The sequence below is a fragment of the Cyprinus carpio genome, chromosome B7 (assembly GCF_018340385.1).
Source record: "Cyprinus carpio isolate SPL01 chromosome B7, ASM1834038v1, whole genome shotgun sequence".
Classification (NCBI taxonomy): Eukaryota; Metazoa; Chordata; class Actinopteri; order Cypriniformes; family Cyprinidae; genus Cyprinus; species Cyprinus carpio.
Window position 1 is genome coordinate 11,646,489 of NC_056603.1, and position 18,603 is coordinate 11,665,091.

The 18,603-nt window shown below is 35.2% G+C and overlaps 1 pseudogene; it reads right to left on the reverse strand.

Annotated features, from left to right (window-relative positions):
• LOC109058551 overlaps positions 1-18,603 on the reverse strand; it is a 129,958-nt pseudogene that overhangs the window by 29,567 nt on the left and 81,788 nt on the right.

Here is an 18,603-nt window from a genome sequence, read left to right on the forward strand (position 1 = left end):
TGTGAAGAACCTTTTAAGCATCTTTATTTTTTAAAGAGTGTATGCATCATATTTGACGTCTAACTGTCATTTGTGAAACACTGTTGGATGAACGTGTCCAGAGAGCAGCTGCAGGAGAAGAAGGCTGTATGGAGACGTGGTCAAGACGACGCTGACATCTCCCTGTATGCTGCTCTCATTTGATCATGCTGCACACCTCATTTACAATTCAATTAGTCTACGTTCCACTGCAATTAAATGCCTTCTGACACCAACACACACACATAGTACACAGAGTGGATCCTTAAAGCCACAGGATTATGCAACTATTCTGGTTTTCTTTTGGCATAGAAGGTTGGAAAAAAAGGCTGTAATAATAATAATAATAATGGACATTGATTTGATGAACACTGATTTGTTAGGAATAAAAATAATAATATTCTATTTCTCATCAACAACAGTAGCACAAATCTAAAGCCTAGATCTATCCTAGAAAATATTTGTGGACAATGTGACATACACATTAAACACCGTCAAAAACATTTGGGTGAATCACACGAAAAAATATGATATAATATTCCCACCACATTTTACCATAAAATAATAAAGAAATTAATAATTAGAGAAAATCTTTTAAGACCATTTAGTTTTTTTTTTTTTTTTTTTTGCATTGCATTGCATTTTCAAATAAAAAATTAATTCTAAAATAAAAAATTTTATTCATCCTGACATGACAAGATTAATTGTCCTTGAGAAAAAAAAGCAAACAAAAAAAAAAAGCACGAGTGCTCGAAATTCGGTAATACATTTGCGCATTTTTGGTGTGTCAACCAACCCTCTACATTGCGAGTAAATCACTCGCATATGTGACTAAACCTTCACTCTGGGCAACTGATGTCTAATATTAGCCAATGGCTAATAAATTATTTGATTTTACTTGCTAGTGTGTGAGTTGGAGGCTGAGTATAAGTTTAGCACAGATATATTTTCACTCGACGAACACACTGACAAATCTCTCACTCACACAAAGTGAGAGAGCAAGCGAGCAAGAGAGTCTTACTTAACATGCAGAATTGATGTGCTACATGTAAATTATATTCTCTGTTGTATTTTCCTGTTAAAATAACATAGTTCCTGTGGAATCTTCAGCTTTTAAGAACTGCTGGTTTCTCTGGTAGTCGGCAGAACTAATGCACAAAACAACAATCTCATTGGCTGGCGCTTACTTATTATCGTCCTTGTTTTGATTTCAGCAAATCAGTTCAAGCGAACGCACACAACCTGATTCACGAGTTCACACTTACATATAATTAGCTGAAGTATATAATGCATATTTGGGGTGCTGTCCGGGGAAGGGCTCCGAGCTCGGGAATGGCCCGAACCTAGAGTACCCCCCCTACATAAGTGTAAAATGAACTCTAAATGGAGGAGATGGGGTGGAGGGGGGATGCTGATAAACCGTCAATGGATAGGGGTAAGTCAGCTGTATTTATACCCTAGTGTTGATTATCTTAAGTGAGCTCCACCTGTGCTAATTAGGCTAAGTATCTGACGTGCTCCTCCCGAACCTTGTTAATAAAACATCATTTAATATTCACGAATCCAGCAGCTTGTTAATCCTTGGTGCATTTTATATTGTTCTTATTAGTAGAATTGGTATAATAATAATACTAATTATACTATTAATATTATTATTATCTTATCAGTATTATTGTTAGTTTTTTTTCCAATTTTTTACAGGAACATTTAATGACCAAAAAAAGCACCACCAGCAGTTCAGCTGAAATGACTAATTTGCATTCATACATGGTTACCAAGTTTTATATATATATATACATAGTATCGTATCATATAGTATTTAAGTCTGCCAACATTTGTTTTGTTTCCTTGAGAAACCTTCAATCACTACAAAACACTGCCTCCAATGGACAAAAACAGGAGTTTCTCCTCACCACTGTCACATTTAGCTGCTCACTGGGGTTACAAAAAAAGCCTGCTATACAACAAAACAAATCTTGAAGATAATATTGTCATCATTTGTGATTTTTCTTACACAGCACAAAACTAATGAACACTCTCAGAAAAAAGGTACAAAAGCTGTCAGTGGGATGGTACCTTTTTAAAAGGTACACCTTTCTACCTTATTCACCCCAAAAGGTGCATAATGATACCTTAAATGTACACATTAGTACAGTATATTAGTAGTAGTACCTAAATAGTACATATTAGAGTACCACCCTAGTGACAGCTTTTGTACCTTTTCTTCTGAGACTGTACATAAAAAGGCATATTAAGAATTTAAAAAATGCTTGATCTAAAGCACTTAAGTTGTGAATGATGTAACAGAGCCCATCGTATATCCTAGACAGACACAATCCAGTGCACCAGACCATCATCCCTTATTAAAGCTGCCGATGGCCTGTCGGACACATATGCATCACGCACTGGCAGAGCGCTGAACCATGTAGCCTAGCGCACATTAACCCATCTTCCTCCATGAACCCTGTCGCCAAACATGCGGGAGAGAGTTAAAGCTGTATTTATTTTGTGTGCGCACAGGTGTCTCGCTAAGCCCAATGCTGTCATACTTGGCCGCTCTTTATTTCCATATCACTAGGAGGGTGATATTGAGCCCAGCCCTGCCTCTCTGGCAGAACGCTTCCATCTCTATCTGTGCACGTGTGTGTGTGAACGCGAGAGGAAAATAGTGAAATGTGTGTGTGTGTGTCTGACAGTGACTTAAGCTGTCCGTCTCAGCACGATGCTTCTGCTCTGAAATGACACACAGCAGTGAATCTGGCAACAATGAGGAGGACAGCGGTGAGGAAGATGACTGGATATGTGTGGGCAGTTTTCTTGAAATACGTGTCTGATCTTGTGTAAGATGGATGTTTTACCTTCATTAACCTTTAGAATGACTGACCGGACTGCTGAAGCTCAACATTAAATATCACTTGAGCTAAAACTATCAGAATGTTAAAGGACTGAAAAAATTCTGTCATCATTTACTCACCCTAAACCTGTATGACTTTCTTTCTTCTGTGTAATATGAAAGGTGAACTTGTAAGAAACTTTAAGGTCACTTTAGTCAACACAATGAAAGGAAATGGAGGACTGGTGCTGTCAAGCTCAAAACTGACAAAAAAAAAAAAAAAAAAACACAATGAAAGCATTATATACTCCTGTTCAAAAATTTGGGGTCCGCAAGATTGATTGATTGATTTAAAAGAAAATGAAAACTTTTATACATATTAACTTAAAAGTGACAGTAAAGACATTTATTACGTTACAAAAAATGTCTATTTCAAATAAATGCTACTTTCTCTTCATGCAAAGAACTCCAAAAATAAAAGATATCTTGATTTCCAAAAATTATTAAGCAGTGCAATTGTTTTCAACACTGATAATAATCAGAAATGTTTCTTGAGCAGCAAATCAGCATATTAGGAGGTTTTCTGAAGGATCATGTGACACTGAAGACTGGAGTAATGATGCTGGAAATTCAGCTTTATCATCACATAAATAAATTACATTTTAAAATATATTCATAAAGGTAACACTTACTTTAAACTGTAATAATATTTTACTATTTTTTTACTGTATTTATCTGATAAAAGAAATGTAGAATTAGTGAGACTTCTTTCAAAAACATTTTTAAAAATGTTACTTACTGACTCCAAACCTTTGAACAGTTTTTGAATCTTCACGGGGGTAACAAACAAAAAATGTAAGTAATTATTTACTGATTTTTTTTATTATATATATTTTTTTGACTACAGTATGTAATTGGAATCTTTTTAAATGAATCAAGAGATTCAACGATTCAATCCTTAAAGAAGGAGAAAATGAGAACAACTCAATTTAGGTGGGTTTGCCGCCCAAACCTCATGACTTCAAAAGATTTATGAACTACATTATGATGACTTTATGGTGCTTGTGTGTCCTTTTTGAGCAATGAAAGCTTAAGTATTCTCTGTAATTGCAACTTTATTCAAATTGCTCATAGCATATTATTCAAAATGTGTCCTTTTGTGGAAAACAAAAAGTCATACAGGTTTGGAACAACATGAGGGTGAATAAACGGAGACAAAATTACCCTTTGTGGATGAAATATCTCTTTGAACTGCTCAGACAGTATCAATGAAAAAAAAGATGTGTGTTATCAAGCCCTTTGTTCTTATAATACTAAATCCCACCTGCGGTTCACTCAACGATGGCATGATATCTAGGGATCATCGCTTGTTCCCAGCCTCCCATGTACCAATCAGTGCTTCTCCGCTGCAATGATTTCAGCAGCACAGACAAACAAAAATACATGACTGGAACAGCAAGCTGGGAAACGACACACCTTAAAACACTTCAAATCCATTATGTCACGATGCAGTCAAGGGCTCCACTTCAGGGACATCTTGAGAAGGAAACTTCTCTTGTTTCTCTCACTCGCTCTCTCCACAGGCTAAAGCAGACGGCTCTATTGTCACAAGCCAGACTTCTGACTAATGGCATACAATAGCCTTTTCTGTGCAATTTTAGCAGCCCTTTATGATTGTTGCTGTACAAATGACTTCACCGCAATTAATCGGCTGTCATGGACTCTCGGCAGGCGGTCCACAGGCGCTTGTCTGGTTAGAGTAACTTATTTCCTTTAGTTACATCATAAGAGAATCAGCACACATATCTACAGGAACATGCCCAGGGGCGCATTAATGCACGGGCTATAAGGGGCTGAAGCCAAGGGGCCTACACTTTTTTTTTCAAATAATTATTTGTATATATGGGAGTTTGCAGCAGTTACAACAGCATTCTGTAAACAAACTTACACACTCATTTTTAGCGACGCCCAGCTTGTAGTATTTGTAGTGAATGGTTCAGTTTAGGTTTCCCCCACACAGTTTGTATAGTTGGTATGTTCCACTGATAAACTGTGAGCGGAGCTAGTTAAGAAGCCTAGTATGAGCGCTATTCTTTGTGCGTGTTTCTGTTAACGTGTTCTGTTAATGGGCCCCTACTTTTTTCGCCCCTCGGGCTGGGCTTCGGGCCAATTTTCAGTCATAGTTCAGACGTGGGCCGGGCCTCGGGCCTGTTTAAGGCTTCTCCCTATTTTGATATTTTAGACATCTATCCGCGCTAGTGGAAACCACATGATACCGTGTTCCCATGACTGGCAAGAGTGACTCTACGGTGTTTAGTGTTCTGCCAGCAGCAGTATGGTGCATGCCATCAGCGCAGATGAAGAGTTCTATAGTTTGATGGGTTATTGGTTTGAATGAATGCAATTGGGATAGTGATTGCCGTAAAGGTGTGGGGGAAGTAGTTACAGTAGATGTTTGAGTTGTTTACTGTAAGGAGATATTTGAGTTATTTGTTTATAAATGGTGTAGTTGCTGATCCTGACTCACCATCCCCTCATTAGACACGCCTTTAGAGAGAAGTGCATCTTTACGTATTATTATTATAATGAAAGAGTTTTTGTTTTTGATTTGATTTATTTCGTTAAGTAGTAATTTGAAGCTTTCTATAGATATATTTATCATGTCTGTGAGGCATGTATTCGCTGAGTTTTTGTTGAACTGCTGTTTGAAAGGAACTGGACCGTGCGACTAAATTTCTGTTTCGTTAATTTAGGGATATTTGGGTATTTTGTGTGTGTGTGGTTATGTTTTTGTATTCTGTATGTTTTAGATTTAGTTTGTTGATTCAATGTGTAGATTTTAAATCCGGGGATGGAAAAACAGTAACCTTATTGCTTAAATGTGATCATTATACTTTAAACGGCTATGACTTAATTAATCAAAGACGAGCATGGCATGTTTCAAAATAAAAATGCAGTTAGCAATCACCAAATAGCTGTAGCCCAGGGGCCTCTGGATATCTTAAAACGCCCCTGAACAGGCCTACTCTGTAGATCTCTGTGTCAGCATCACTTACTAGATCATGGAGGTACGTGAAATAAATAGAAAAGGTGTGTAACAAAAACAATATTTTATTAACCAGATTGTATGGGGCTGTACGATTTGGCCGAACAACATATTGTGATTATTTTGCCATATATTGGGATTTGGACTGCAGTTTGATAAACATTTAACATCTTATACTGCTGCTGCTTTGATTTCTATATATCTATATCTATATCTATATATATATATATATATATATATTGTGGCGAGTCAGCTGCCTCCTCCCTGATAATCACCGGCACCCCGTCCTAAATCGCCGCCCTTCACCAGGCTCCCGATAGGAGTGGGTGTGGGAGAGAGGAGGGGCGCTGGACGAGTCAGGGCTGGCGGCGTGTGATGGGGCACACTTGAAGGAAATGGAGCCTCATCACCGCCGCTGTTTTAAAAGCCCAACGCGCCTCTCCTCGGGAGACCGGTCTCTTCCCCGTGCATGCACACTGGTGTCCTCGTGGGTCCAGGAAGGGTGCGTTGAGGACTCCCGCGCCACCAGAGACGTGAGCTGCCGGACCCGCGGTCCGGTCGAGAACCGCACCCGTCTACACGGCCGTCGGCCAGGATGCCGGGCCGTCCATCCCCTGCAAGCGCCGCGGCCAGCGAGGAGGATGAAGCCGCTAGAAGAAGCCGCCGCCCCTCGCGCCCCGGACCGAAGAGGGGAGCGCGTGCGTGCCGCCGGACTCCGCCCCTTACCTGGACCCTTCCTCCATGAACACTGCCAGACCCCCACGAACCCCGCAGCACGACTAGGACACCAGATTCCCTGTTGTTTTTGGACACTGTTTCCCCTTTTGGACACTTTATTCCCCCTTGTTTTGGTTTTTCTGTTAAATAAAAACCTCTCCGAGGCCTGACGCCACGCCCACTGTGTCTGTCGTTGGCTCGTCCCGTCACTATATATATATTTATATATCAATGGATTCTACAGCCTTAACTTAAATGTTGTTTTTTATAATAATAATAACAATAATAATAATATATTTTTAAAAATATATTATTATTAAAAAGTAAAATAGATATAGTATTCATTATTATTATTATCATTATAAAACTAAAACAAGAGCAATATAACTAATATTTTAATATTATATAATATATTGGAATATTATTGTAAAAATTAGTCTAAAATTATTGAAATATTAATATATATATGGGAAATAGAAATATTCACTAATACAAAAAATGTATAAAACAATGATTTTTAATATTATTGTTATTGTTATAAAAAAATAACAGAAATTTTTACTATTGTACTGTAAAATCAATTATAATTTTCAATAATAAAATGAAATCAAATAATTATTATCATTATTACTATTCTTATTATTATAAAATATATTTGCTTACTTTTAATAACTATTGAATTGGTACCATTGAAATATTAATATTATACTTTAAGTTAAATGAATAATAATAATAAAAATAATATATTTTATTTTACAACATCATAGTAATATTACAATAGGTATATATTCTCACTTCAAGGAGTCAGAGCCTCATTTTTTATTATTTTTTCTTTCTTTCTTTTTGGCTGTATACATCTGTAGACAAAAATGTTTGAAATGTGTAAAAACCATGTGAATCTGGTGCTCTTGTTTTCTAAATGCACGTACAGGTATGAGTGACCGAACTCACTGTCACACACATTGTGTGAGAAAATAACTAACGGTGTACCTTTACCCAGTGGCCACCAGTTCCCATCACATCACTGTAGCTCAGATCACATCACCGTAAGCACATGAGAGACGTGCAAGTGTGTGCACTGCACAATTAACCATGAAACAAATAAACTCCGAATGCATGAGCACTCAGTAGGGGCCACTGGCGGTACAGACTACATCTGATGCCCCGCTGCTTGATTCACAAACCCAAATGGCCTTTACTACTCAATGCTGATCCATAAACATAACACGGCTTTGTCCTCTCCTGAGCACACATCATCCGAATGTGCTTTCTGGTATTACAATCATACTCATAAGTGGCTCACACAGGACAATGTAATGGAAAGCTATAATTGAGCTGTGGCAGGTGGATATTGATACAGATGCATTTCTCATATGAATGGCTTATTTTTCAAACGGATAGATTCTGCGGGGCTCCTGGGGAGTGGCTTCAGGTGCTGTTACGCACTGTGATTCATTTCAAAATGGGCCACGGGAGGGCGGAGGAATGAGAGCAAGGGATGAGAGTGTAAAGGAACATGATTTATTTTTTTTTAACATGGAGAGTACAAGTGCTTTGATGAAGAGCTTGGTATCGGGGGAGCAGGTTAAGGCACTGTCTCTTCCTCTCTGCTTATAACCTCTGAGGAGTCAAGCTCGTCTCGCACTTGTCTTTTGGTGTGACGTAGGCTTTTATGAGCTGTGTGAGAGACAGAGACAGGGGTAAATACTGTAATAGATAGCAGGGTTAGGGAGTTACTAGCTGAATAGCAAAAGGTAAAGAAGCGAAGCTATTAATATACTATAACTACAGTTTTCAGTAGTGTGACAGAGAAAAAATAGTGCACTTTTCTTTTCCGATGCACTGCAAGTGTAAATGCTGCAATGATGTTCGTAAAGTTTGTAAGTTCAGGAGGTTTAGGTTAATGAACTAATTAAAAAATCATTCACCAGTTTGAGTCCCCGTTTTATTTGAGTCCATTTAAAAAAAAAAATAGTAAAATATTCAAGCCAATTGTGTGGGTTTAATGGAGTGAAAGCACAATCACTCTGCATTAACTCCATAATGGGTTTTCTATTTCCCACTTAGTAAAATAATAAAAAAAAAATATTAGAAATTAATACATTTTTCTATTATGGATGCGTTAAATTGATCAAAAGTCACTGTAAATATGTTTACTTTGTAACAACATACACATTTTCAAATAAAAGCTGAACTTTATATTTATCAAAGAATACTGCAAAAATGTATCTAGATTTCCACAAAAATATGAAGCGGCACATCTGTTTTCAACACTGATAATAATCAGAACTGTTTCTTGACCAGCAGATCAGTATATTATAATGATTTCTGAAGGATCATGTGACACAATTCAGCTTTGCATCAAAACAATAAATTACATTTTAAAATATATTAAAATAGAAAACGGTTCTTTTAAATTGTAATAATATTTCACAATATTACTTTTTTTATTTGTTTTTACTGTATTTGATCAAATGAATGCACCCATATGTAAGCATAGTTCTTTCAAAAACAATCAAAATCTTAATGACAGCAAATTTTGAAAAGTAGCATACACTAGGCTCTGACTATACGTTATTACATTTTTTATTATCATTTTATTATTAATTTTATTTTAATTTAATTGTGTAATTTATTATATAATGTAACTTGAAACATAAAAAAATAAAAATAAATGAATAAACAATGGGTAGATAAATATTAAATATTTCTTTAGAAGTCACACAAAATGCATAATAGTTAATTAGAGACGGACAGACGGACGGACGGACGGACGGATGGATGGATAGATAGATAGATAGATAGATAGATAGATAGATAGATAGATAGATAGATAGATAGATAGATAGATAGATAGATAGATGACGTAGTGCATCCCATTTTCTTTAATACTTCCCTATCCTGCTCTGCTACAGTATGTCAATTAACAAAAAGCAGAAACTTCTTTAAAAAAAAAATTGACATGATTTGTGGTTTGTGTGCTGTATGATAATGGAGGCTGGTGGGTGTGACCCTGCTGTTGCCCTAGTGACAGTGCTCTGGCTACTGAGTGGAGTGATTGAAGGCAGTTATCAGTAGAGCAAGGACTCTCTCCATTGCGACCAATCCAGACGGACCCAGAGGGCCAGGGTGAGCTTTGATCACAGTCTGATGCTTTGACAGACACCCTACCCCAACAGAGCTCCACAGAGACCACTTCAGGCATGTTCCAAAACCCACCGAAGCCATCTATCTATCTATCTATCTATCTATCTATCTATCTATCTATCTATCTATCTATCTATCTATCTATCTATCAACTCTACTCTAATTATATATTTTTATTTTTTGTTTTTTTATAATTATATATTTATGTTTGTCGATTTTCAATTTGGTGTATATTGAAAAAACTGTGCCATGTTTGGCAGTTCAAAGGGTATTGTATTTAAAAACTTTTACAATTACCAAGAAAACAAAGAATAAAGAATGTAGTGTAATGCTAGCAGGCTGTATGTCAATTGCTGCTCAATGTGATTGAGAGGTGTTCATCATAAATAAACAAACAAACCTACAAATAAAAGAATAGTGAATGAGAATGCATTTTTTAGTAGATCAAATCAGTATTTGTTGGATGTCAAATTAATGTTGTAAATTATTCAAATATAATCAACTGAAATCCTCTAGCCTTCCATTTAAAGGTTTGAGTTCAATAAGATTTTGTTTTTGAAATTAAACCTGCTCACTCTTATGCTCACCAAGGCTGCATTTATTAGATTAAAAATACAGTAAAACAGTAATATTGTGAAACTGTTTGCTGATTTTGAATATTTTTTTTAAAAAAGTAGTTCATCCCTGTAATGCAAAGCTGATTTTTCAGCATCATTACTTTAGTCTTCAGTGTTACATGATCCTTCAGAAATCATTCTAATATGCTGATTTGCAATTTAAGATGCATTTCTGATAATTATCAATGTTGAAAACAGTTGTGCTGCTCAATATTTTTGTGGAAGCTGTGATATGTCTATTAAGTATTCTTTGATGAATAGAAAGACATTCAGAAGATGCTAAAGATGTTCTAACATAAGTTCTGAGCGACTGTGTGAGTGTATGAACTTCTGCCAAAGTAAAGCCCCAGATCAGTCACAGATGAGGTCCCATTTCTGTCAGGATTGATGCTTATGTAGACAGTAATAAAACAAGTCAGTTGACTAGGGTTTGAAACCACTTTAGTCAAGAAGTAAACATGTGAAGTCATTCTTCAGCTTGATTGGACACAAAAACTCTGAGTGGGCGTGTCCGAGCAAGGCTCTCGCCACAGGAAGGCTCGCCACAGGCTGCTGGGTGTTACACTTGGGCTATTGTGTTTCCTTAAAGGAGTCTAATATGTCAACATAAGGTAGAAGGACAGGCCGTCGAGAGGTGAACTTCCTTCCAGGATAAATGACTGTGCTTGTTAATAATTCTGTGGAAAACAATATCTGAGGGCAGTCAGTTCCTGACACACACTCTTTTGGCAAGAAGGACTGATGCAGGACAGAGCTAATCAAGACTTCCAAACACTCTTTGATTCTCATTGGAAAACATTAGATTTGCTTCAGTGGGGGACTACATTTTGTAAATGTGAGTGGTTATGAGAGTAATTATTATTTAGTTAGTACCCTGCGTTGGGACATCCATAAATTAATTATTTTTAAATGTTAAAAATCAGTTTTAGTGATTCTTTTAAAAGGACAGTTCATCTGAAAATGAACATTCCGTCATAATGTAATCACTTTAGGTCGTTTCAAACCTGTATGACTTCCTTTCTTCTGTGGAAAACAAGATATTTTGTTAATACAATGAAAGTCAGTGGTGTCTAATGTTATTTTAGACCTCATTAATATCTATTTGACTTTCTTTTATGTTCCACAGGTAAAAGAAACTCTTACAGATTTGAAACATGAGGCTGAGTTTATGGAGCAGAGATGGCCAGTGTGCTGAAATCTTCATGTTGTTACAGATGGTTGGTTAAAATATTTAATAGTTTTAAATCATTTAAACTTTCTTGTTTACCTTTCAAAGAATATGACATGTAAGTTCTGTTCTCTATGCATCACAGAAATATAACTCCACACATACACTGCACAACAATAACAACTGATTTGAATGCAGGGAAAGCAATAATGCAGGAATAATAAGGAATAATGCAGTACTCTAATATGCATAAATATACAGTTGTCCTCCAAAAGTTTTGAAACGCCACAGGCAAAGTGGGGTTTTGGACAAAATCAGCATAAATCCTTGTCATTTTAAATGACTTTGCATTGAAAAAGTACAAAACAAACTATTAAACATATTTTATTAAATAAAAAATGCATGAACAGAAAACATGATTTTTTTTTTTGTATTTATGCATTTAATGCCAATAAATGATTTATGCAGATTTTTTCCAAAACCTCACTTTGGCTAGGGTTTTCAAACATTTTGAGGAACTTTATGGCATTTCATGGATTTTTGATGGTTTTAAGATGTCAATATTTAATAATAATAATAACTGTAATATAATAATTAATACTTTATAACATCAACAACAATAAAAAAAATTTTTTATGACTTTTCCCATAGTAGTAATATTGTTAGTGAAAAAGTTTTGTTTATGATGTATAGAAATTAGCATTTAAAAAGGACCTCATATTTCCAGGTTTTCCCTGATCAAGGCTGATTGCAGGAATGGACTTCGACTGAGCAGACGGGATGAAAATGATTATAAATTGGGAGCAGATGGACACAGAATAAAAGTCCGGGGCGGGTGGGGAATGAAACTTGCTGGAGTAGGATGGAAAAATCCGTCCTCTTGTAGACCTCTCCAGCTTAACTGGTCTGAGAGACTGTGAAGTGCTGTGTGTATATTTGTGTGGGTTAATGTGTGTTTAAAGAGTCAAGACTTATTCTCCTAGCAGAAGCCAGAACGGGAGTGTGTGTGTGTGTGTGTGCATGATACATGTCTTAGCCAGACGGAGGCGGGTGTATTTTTAGTTGCGACTACACTCTCTTATAATGAGCACACCCCCACTGCGATCCCGACACCTCACTAAAACACAGATCACAGAGAGAGAGAGAGAGAGAGAGAGAGAGGGAGCGGACTACCAAAGGGAATGTGTGATGATAGCAAAAAAGTTCAAAATGACAGACCAAATGAGCCAGACGAGGATTCAAGACCAAACAAGCAAAAAAATAAAAAAAATAAATAAAAAAACGGTAAGATTACTCACATGAATAATAAAAACCAACATAAGCAAGAGCTCATATGAATATTTTTTTTGCATTTTTGTAATGCTAACCAACAAATTCCAGGAAAGCCACATCATAAGCAAGAGCTCATATGAATATTTTTTAGCATATTTGTAATGCTAACCAACAAATTCCAGGAAAGCCACATTTGTTGCTTATTCCTTAATAAGACAAGTGTCATTATAACAGGAATAGTTCACTCAAAAAACGAAAGTTTGCTGAAAATGTCCTCACCCTCAGGCCATCCAAGATGTACATGTAGCTGAGTTTGTTTCTTTATCAGAGCAGATTTGGAGAAATGTAGCATTATATCCCTTGCTCACCAATGGATCCTCTACAGTGAATGGGTGCCGTCAGAATGAGAGTCCTAAAATCTGATAAAAACATCACAATAATCCACAAGTAATCCACACAAAACAAATCCATCATTAAGGATTTCAAACCATTGCTAATCAGAGTACTCTATCCATAATTTTGATTTCTTTAGTGAAAAAGTCATCTCATCTGAATCAGGAGAGCAATATGCACAGATCAAGCAGTGATGGATTTGTTTATTACAAACAGGTAGCTTTTTGCTTAAGAAGCCGTTAATGGATGGACTGGAGTGGTGTGGATTATTGTGATGTTTTTATCAGCTGTTTGGACTCCCATTCCGACGGCACCCATTCACTGCAGAATATCCATCGGTGAGCAAGTGATGTAATAATAACTTTCTCCAAAACTGTTCTGATGAAGAAACAATGATGCTGATGCTGAGTGAAGTTTCAGCAAATCTTCATTTTTAAGTGAGCTATTCCTTTAAGACAAAGTCAAACATTATGAGCAGAGAGAACAAACTCTGATGAAACTGGTATGACTCATTGACATGGTGATTGATAACCGGGTAGGATACACAACGATGACCATTGATTTTGTGATAAACTTGTGTAGATGGAGTACTTCATTAGCAAAAAACAGACCTCGTACTTAAGAACCGGCCAATGACTAACTGCTAATTAGTCACCTCCAGTGTAGACTGACTGAGTGGTGCTTACCAAAAGCTGATGTCAAGAACAGCAGCAGACAGACACAAATATATGCTCATTTCCAACTTTTAAAAGCCGTCCAAAAAGAACAGTCAGCTCTAAAAAATCTACTATAATACAATGAAATATTTGGCATTGTAAAAAAAAAAAAAAAAAAACATCTTTAAAACCTGACATGAAATTAATAGTCCACAAAAATCATTAAAAAAGGGAAGAGTTTATTGGACCTTTACACAAAATTGTCTCATGAAATTTTCATATTTGATAAATCAAACTTTTATGGCTCATATAGTGTGAAATAGTAAGAATATGAAGCTTGTACTTGAGGAGGACAGAAAAAAAAGATTTTTGAACCACAACCTGATGTTTTTACAGCCTTTTACTTGCTAAAAAATATAAACTATCAATCAGACAAGGCATGCAGAAGACTGTGTACAACCATTTCTTCAGCAAAATTTTGATCATGTTTATAATTTAGGGGCCTTTAGAGAAAATCCATGTATCAAATATGATACAGTAGGGTTTATTAAATGTCCAGCAATGGAGAAATATGCCTTTTCCCCTCACTGATGGTGTAGTTATAGCATCAACCAGCAAGGGCAAACTGTCAAACACCAACAAACCCCTTCCAGAAAATACTGTATTGGACAAAACCTGCTCCTAGAAAGGATATTTCTAGCCCAGAGAAAGCAATTTAAAATGTATATATCTACTTATTTTGAGACTTGCATATGGAAATAAAGCTGTCTGTTTTAAACCAGCCATTACCTTTTGTCGGCGGGAGGGGTTTCTTTGTTGGCTGATGCCTCCTGTAGATCTGGAAGGTTGGCAAAGTCATCTTGTTCGGCCAATCCGATCGCGAGGGACAGAACGACCATCTTTCCCTCTCTGTCACAAAACACACAATCAAACAAGTGGTGAGCAGAAGCCATTATAGAGAAGAAAACAAAAGCTGATCAAAATAAACTTGGATGTTGACTTGACAAAGAAAAAATAGATAACAGTATGTTGGCAAGTTTAGGAACTTTTTTGAAAGAAAGAAATACTTTTATTCAGCAAGGATGCATTAAATTATGTTACAAAAGATTTTTATTTGACACACTGATCTCCTCAGAGAATCTTGAAAATAAAAAATAAAAAAATCACAAAAAGGCTTTCACAAAAATATTGAACAGTGCACCAGTTTTCAACATTGAAAATCATCAGAAATGTTTCTTGAGCAGCAAATCATCATATTAGAATGATTTCTGAAGGATCATGTGACACTTAAGACTGGAGTAATGATGCTGAAAATACAGCTTTGCATCACAGGAATTGGATCTTAAAATATACTGAATTAGAAAACACTTATATTAAATAGTAATAATATTTCGAAATATTACTGATTTTATTGTATTCCTGATCAAATAATTGCAGCCTTGGTGAGCATGAGTTATAAACAAACAAACAAACAAACAAACAAAAAATCTTATCGACCCCAAAGATTTGAATAGCAGTGTAAATGTAGTATTTTGATTTGAGACAAAGTTGACGCTTAAAAGAAACACATTTGAAAATGGCGCTACGTCTCTGAAATCTTAATAAACAATTACAAATAAAACAACAGTTGGAATCCAAATGGAAAACTTCAATAGAGATCTAAACAATGCCTCAAAACTGCAAATGCATGCAAAAAAGAGGCGTGATCTACATCTCTTCTCCTAAAGAATCCTAGGAGAGACCACCATGCTGTGGTCTACGACAGAATCAGTGTTACACACGAGCGCATTAAGCCCACACACACTCGATCTTCGATTACTTTGAGTCTAAAACATCACCCTTACAAGGGCTGTAAATGGCCTTCACAAGAGCCATCAGCTCACATTCACAGCAGGGTCCTCAAGGGAGATCCATTCACAGCGTGTCTCTTGTCTGATTTCATCTCCAGATAGTGGCAGGTCAAGCACAGGAGGGGTCAGGGCCAGGAGTTTCATTATAAACGATTGATTGAGCACTGCATGCAAAAAGCTATTAGTAAACTTCAATAGAAATAAAGGACAAAGATGCATGACAATACTGAAGTAATATTCATATTTTTATAAAATATTTTTATATAGATTTACCAGTGTCATGTTGTTTTATTAAGGTTGTTTTTAGGTAGTCATATTAATAAATCTTTTTGAAAAAAGTTTTTTAACATTTTCAAAAAATGTTTCATGCATTTCGTATTTTCAAATGTATTTCATGTTTTTCTTTTAATATATTTGTACTATTTTTATTTTACCATTTTTAAAATAAATATTGTTTGCTGTATTATAAAACTTAACATTAAAAAAACTAACCCTTATTATTTTTAGCAGTTTTAATGTTAATATTATTATGTTTAAATGTGTTATTTCTCTTGCAAAATAAAACTTGAAAAACTTAAAAACCCCTTGCAAATGTATTTTTATTTATTTTATTTTTTTATTTAAAAATGTTATGTTTATTTTCCAGTCACTTTTTAAATAAACATTATTTCTCATTGTAAAATACTTAAAAAAACATTTTGAAAAATAAACTTTACTTATTTTTATTTGTAAATTTTTTTTTTTACAAATGTTAAAAATTTTATTCTGCAACCATTGTTATTGTTATAAAATTATTATTATTATTATTATTATTATTATTATTTACATTTTAACAAAACCATGAAAGATGTATTAAAAAATAGATTAAAAAAATGAAATGGCTTTTGTTTTTAATAAATTTGTATTTTTTTTTACATTAATCTTTTTTTGTTCAAATATGAATGGCATACTTTCCCTTTGTTTATATTCACAGAATCTGTTTATCACTCATTTGTTGCGTGTGTTCAAATCAATAAAGCGCAGCACTGCTATAGTCCACTAGAGTAAAAACTCAGCACTCGTAAGCCCAGAGCTTCACGGCTCCAGCGCTTCAGCACAAATCACTCACGTCCCCTGAGCAGGCAGCAGCTTAATTGCCTGTCAGACAATCATGCTATCAGAGAATTAGAGCTGGAGCCGGTTACAGTTACACAATCCTGTAAAGTGAAAGATTATTGCCAGTGCGCTGAAGGATATTAACTGTGCTGGAAATTAAATTTAAACTTGTTGCACACAAATATCTACTGAATGTGGAGATCTATCTACATACCCAACACATTTACACTACCAGTCAAGAGTTTGGACACATCCTTTCTAATCTTATTCTTACTATTTTCAACATTTTAGGATAATAGCAAAGCCATCAAAACAAACTGAAGTTTATAAATGATAAAAGACCAAGAATGTTAAAGAAATGAAAACCCCTCTCATATTTGGGCTTCTTATTTGTCAAGATTACAGCTCTTCTCACTTCGAATATTCATTTAACCAACTTAATGAAGCGCATCTTGGGAAATGAGTCGGTAATGAGTTACTATTTGTTGGCTTTTTCCCTTCAATAGCTGGTCCAAATCATTCATTCATTCATTCATTAATTCATTCATTCATTCATTCAATTAAATGTAATAAATAAATAAATAAATAAATAAATAGAAAGAAAGAAAATAACAAATAACCATTTAAATAATAAAATTAAATAAATAAATACATAAGAAAATGAAAAATAAATTAAACAATAAAAATGCAAAACAATAAAAAAGAAATAAATGACAAATAAATTAAAATTAAACAAATTAAATAATTAAATATATTTATGAATTACAAAAAACAGATTAAATAAATAATAATAAATAAAAACCAAAACAAACAAAAACCAAATAATAAATAAATAAATAAACAAAACAAACAAATAAATAGCAAACAACTGTTTGTGACCATGGAACACAAAACCAGTCATAAGTAGCACGTGTTTATTTGTAGCAATAGCCAAAAAAACATTGTATGGGTCAAAATTATAATTTTTTTCTTTTATGCCAAAAATCAATTGGGTATTAAGTAAAGATCATGTTCCATGAAGAAATTTTGTAAATTTTATATCGTAAATACAAACCCGATTCCAAAAAAGTTGGGACACTGTAAAAATTGTGAGTAAAAAAGGAATGGAATAATTTACAAATCTCATAAACTTATATTTTATTCACAATAGAATATAGATAACATATCAAATGTTGAAAGTGAGACATTTTGAAATGTCATGCCATATATTGGCTCATTTTGGATTTCAGGAGAGCTACACATTCCAAAAAAGTTGGGACAGGTAGCAATTAGGGGCCCGGAAAAGTTAAATGTACATATAAGGAACAGCTGGAGGACCAATTTGCAAATTATTAGGTCAACTGGCAACATGATTGTGTATAAAAAGAGCCTCTCAGAGTGGCAGTGTCTCTCAGAAGTCAAGATGGGCAGAGGATCACCAATTCTCCCAATGCTGCGGAGAAAAATAGTGGAGCAATATCAGAAAGGAGTTTTTCAGAGAAAAATTGCAAAGAGTTTGAAGTTATCATCATCTATAGTGCATAATATCATTCAAAGATTCAGAGAATCTGGAACAATCTCTGTGCGTAAAGGTCAAGGCCAGAAAACCATACTGGATGCCTGTGATCTTCGGGCCCTTAGACGGCACTGCATCACATACAGGAATGATACTTTAATGGAAATCACAACATGGGCTCAGGAATACTTCCAGAAAACATTGTTGGTGAACACAATCCACCGTGCCATTCGCCGTTGCTGGCTAAAACTCTATAGGTCAAAAAAGAAGCCATATCTTAACATGATCCAGAAGCG